Source organism: Dermacentor andersoni, chromosome 1, assembly GCF_023375885.2.
Source record: "Dermacentor andersoni chromosome 1, qqDerAnde1_hic_scaffold, whole genome shotgun sequence".
Classification (NCBI taxonomy): domain Eukaryota; kingdom Metazoa; phylum Arthropoda; class Arachnida; order Ixodida; family Ixodidae; genus Dermacentor; species Dermacentor andersoni.
Genome location: NC_092814.1, coordinates 324884901 through 324889617, shown reverse-complemented (window position 1 = coordinate 324889617; position 4717 = coordinate 324884901). Strand labels below are relative to the sequence as shown.

Sequence of the window (4717 nt, the reverse complement as noted above, 5' to 3'; positions counted from 1 at the left end):
TCTGGAAGTTAATTTCACCATAGCTCCTTCAATAATTCTCTCAGCGTGTTTTTTGAAATCGCGTTCAAGATTTCATCCGACAACTTGTTAAAAGTGTCCGGCCCATATGCACAGCGTCTGGCCGCACCATACCCTGTGGCTGAACGAGGAACCACATAACGGACGTGTTTTCGAAGTTTCCTTGTGTCGATGTTTTTACAACGAAGCTGTATATGGCTAGGTTCTGGAAAAAAATTTCGTGCGTCTGTCGAGCCATGTATGTCGAGAATTTCTCCCCATACGTGGGCTGATCCCGAAGACGGTGCAATACCGGGCCGACCCGTGGCGGAGATTGAAGCAGGCTTTAAGCACTCTCCAACTTGCAAAAGTAAGCTTAATATCTTAGGTCCAAGTACAACCACTATCAGATATTAAGCTGATAAGAACAGATATTACAATTTGACCCGCGTCGGCCATGTCTATGTTCGCACCGCCCTCTCTTTGTCGGCGTTCCAAGCGCTTGCGTGTCTCCTTTCCTTTCCTTCCGCTCTTCCGTGGTGGCGGTCCCGTAAGCGTGCCGCTAGGCGGAAAGCCAGGACTGCGAGGCGGAAAGAATGCGAACCGTCCATGTGACCACGATCCTGCAAACTTGGAGCGTTTCACCGGAGCAACGGCCATGTTTCAGAGGAAGTTTGTGGGGAACCCATTTTGTGTGGCCTGTGTCGTGTGTGACCGCTTGTGGTTTTCGAGCGACCTCACAATCATTACTGCACTGCGGGTCGTCTACCAACGCACGATCGCCTTGGCTACGGTGAAGCAGTATGTGTCTTCGGAGTGCGGTGAGGTGCATGTCTGTTCTACGTGCCGGGATTCGTTAATAAAAGGTGTCGTGCCGCTTTTTTGGAACAATACATGGGTATGTATGCCCCCCGGTGCCTCATCATCTTCAGAGGCTCAACATCGTGGAGGACTGACTAGACGCGCCTCGCCTGTCATATATGTGCATATGGCGTTTGACGCAGGGCAATGGACAGTTCGCCGTTAAGGGACCCACATATACAGCTTCGCTGGTCATCCACCTTCACGGAGTGGAATGGCACTGAACTCTTTCGTTTGAATGTGGAAGCCCAATAATGTCTGACGACAACTGGTTCGATGAGCAAGAATAGAAAATTGTGCCATCTAGATGTTAACACAACGCACTGGCAAGCCAAATTTATGCGAAATATCGAGCTATAATACAGTGCTGAATCTGCAAGTGGTGTCACTAAGTCAAGCCGGTCGAAAGCACCGACCGCATTTCACTTTGGTCTCTATTCTGGACCCGGGGCATTATTCTCGACACGCATGGCAGCTGCGCGGTCACCATTATCCACCATGTTAGCTCTCTCATTGGCTGTCGAAAGGTCACGTGTGTTGAAATTTGTGCGGGGAAGCGGAAGTTTTGCATAACTCAATTTTGCACTTTCATCAAGATGACGAAACGTGACATGGAACTGCAGATTATTTCGAATAAAACGTTTTTCTGGTCCTTAGCAGCTATATAGCGATGTCTGCGCCTAAATAAAGTTAACGGTAGCGTGCACAAGCCTGCGCAATGCGTCTACAATTTCATGAATAGGCGACGCCGGTCCAAGATAGCCGCCATGTCAGCTTGTTGATTGCATCAAGGAATGTCACGTGAGGAGCGTCATAGGAAGGGCCATTTCGTAAACATCAATTTGACGTCGCGTGACGTTGGGCCGCCATTGCATAGATTTTCTACCATAATTAGTGGTGCGAAGAGCCGCGCGAATTATGCTAATGAGTGGCCATATGCAATGGCGGCCGGGAGGCACGCGTATCGCCGCATTTTACCCGTCGTTTCTGTTTCCCCGATTCTGTAAGTGTCCACCTGTAGGGGACATGTCCATTTCATCTGCTGCTGAAGTGCTGATTGACTGGGACGCCTCTATCCTTCTGACGCGTACCACAGCACAGCCAGTCAGAACTTCAGCAGCAGACGAAATGGGCATGTCCACTAGGTGGACACTTACAGAGTACCCCCTCCCTGCCCCTTGTTTTGGTTTACCAAAAACGTAAGCTTCAGTGCCTCCATTTCAGTTACTTCGGCAAAACGTCAAGTTTGCGTCAGGTTACTAAAACAAAACGGTGCTATCAGTGCCTTCATTTACGCGTCGCGACTACGTCACGCCTACGTCACGCCTACGTCACGCCTACGTCATGCCTCGAAGAAGAATGGCGGAATATCCAGAATATGGGCTCTATTCTGAACATTCGGAAAATGCGTCCATTCTGGAAAAAGCGTCCATTCAACAGAAACATACTAAAATTGTTCCCTACTCTGTCAACGACAGGTACATTCTTTTGTTATTGTGCTGCAGATGGTTTACTATTGTAATCATCCTTTACATTGCCATCACGTCGCTGGACACTGCGGTAGTCCAGCAATCGGTTCGCGCCAGCCACTTCTGTGCTTACGAATTGGCTTTGACAACCTGGATCTCGGATGAAAAAAAACTTGGAGGACGCTTAAGCTTCGCCTTCAAGAGTGGAACGCGATGGCGTTATCGCACCCAGTTCGCACCGCCCACTCATTCGCTCGGCATGCTCTTGAGTCACACAAAGACGATACGTGCGCCTGAGCAAGCGGGAACAAACCAAAGAACTCGTTGTCTCGGAGGGAGAAACGATCTACGCAAGCCAAACGTCGTGATCGGCACGGACAGCCGGGCCGCGACGCGCCATGAAGGCGGACGCGATCATGGGGCTGACGCCTCGATGGGATCGTCCTCTATCTCGCTTGGAAGTGCCACGCAGACGCATGACTCCTCGTCAGCAGCACGGCACACATAGCAGGGGACGCTTTCCCATCAGACGCGCTACGGCTCAGCGATCACGTCAGAGGCTCCCCGCATCGGACGCTGCACCTAGGAATTGCGCTGTGAGCGGAAAGAGGAGCCGCGTCGCCTAAACGCGAGGGTTCGAGAGACGCACGCTGGAAGTTGGAAAGGGAGAGACCGAGAAAACTTATTAAACGCAAGGGTATTGGGGTATCCTCGCACCGGTCCCCGCACGGTCCCGATGCGCTCAAACGAGACGAAGAGGAGAAGCAGGCGAGTGGCGCGCCACCTGTCGGGGCAGCGCCTTACATTGCGAGGAGGGGGTCTTCTGTGTTTGCCGCAAGATGTCTCTGCGTGTGCGCCAAACACAGAAGGAATGTAGCGGAAACGTACTTCGCTACGCGTTTAACTGCGACTTCTGTAATTTACATGCTCATAATTACCGATATACACCGCAGTATAACTTTCTATGGCACGTTTCTAAGGCAACACCGCATTCACTCGAGGCGATGTTGTTCCCATTTGAACCATCGAACTCATGGCTGAGTGGTAGCGCCTCCGTCTCACACTCCGGAGACCCTGGTTCGATTCCCCCGCAGCCCATCTTGCAAGTTGTTTTTGTTTATGAATTGCCTTCCGCCATTTATCGCTCACGGCCAACGCCGCCGACGCCGACGACACCGGCTTTTTTTCTACACGAGCTCCTTAACGCTGTCGCGTTGAAATAACAGCGCCGCACTGTTCAGTCTTCCGGGGCGGCTTAGCACCGTGGCTCCTGTAGCTGTCGATGCAGGGCTTCTTCGCAGTTTACGAGGATAGGCTCGAGGAAACTTCTGGCTTTGCATTTCAACGTGACTGTGCTCTTTCGAACGGTTCGCTAATATTAGGTGGCAAGACAGACAAAGAATGGACTCAACATTGGACCCTCGGTATGCCTGACTTGCCCATGTAGTCACAGGTTTATGAATAAGTTTTTCGACTTAGAACGACAGAGAGCTGAGCTAGTTGGTAAGGATTCATAACGCAAAGAAGGGGTAATGCGTGCAGACACAGGCACAAGAGGATAGAAGTGGACACCACGAACGGCGTTCTGTATCTAGCTGCGTCTTCATATGTGGTATCCTTGCTGTTACCGAATTTCTTCTGTATATGGCGTGCTCTGCTTTCCCGTCTACCCTGATGGTGGGTAGGATGCATATTCTTGGGCATTGGAGGGATGGTTATCATGTCTCTGATGTGTCTGGGCATATCTACTTTGACGCCATGTTGGGTATGATACCTTATACCTAGGTGATCCAATATTTGCCTACCTATTTTAGTTTTAGACAGGCGTTCGTATTGTGCTATTCGTTGTGCCTCGATTAGCTCATCCAGTGTATCGTGGAGACCTAGCTGCAGTAGTCTATCGTTGCTGGTGGTGATGGAGAGTCCGATTGCTTGCTTGTAGATTTTTCTGATTAAGCAGTCTAATTTGTATTTTTCTGACGAGTACCATCGTAGGTACGGTGCCACGTATACTACTCTGCTTATTACGAACGCTTGGACTAGTTGAATCAGATTGCCTTCTTTCATTTCATTATGTTTGTTGCCTATTCGTTTAAGTATAGCCGCATGATTTGAGATGTTACATTGTCTAATTTGCGTATGGTCTCTCCATTGTAACAGTTACTTTCAATGATGAGGCCCAATACTCTGATCTTGTCAACCTTGGGTATGGGCGTACCTTCTGCCGTAGTTAGGTGAATTTCCGGATTGTTTCATTCCTCGTAGTTGCGTGGTTTTCGGCCACGTCGCGACGGTACATAAATGAGGAGCTCAGATTTCTCTGCCGAACACGCCAGTCCGGTTCCTGCTAGGTATTGTTCAACTGCTTCTATGGCACGTTGTAACGTGTT

The 4717-nt window shown here is 50.0% G+C and overlaps 1 pseudogene; it reads right to left on the bottom strand.

Annotated features, from left to right (window-relative positions):
- Nucleotides 1–276: 276 nt before the first annotated feature.
- LOC126516963 (U2 spliceosomal RNA) lies at nucleotides 277–456 on the bottom strand (annotated as a pseudogene).
- Nucleotides 457–4717: the final 4261 nt, after the last annotated feature.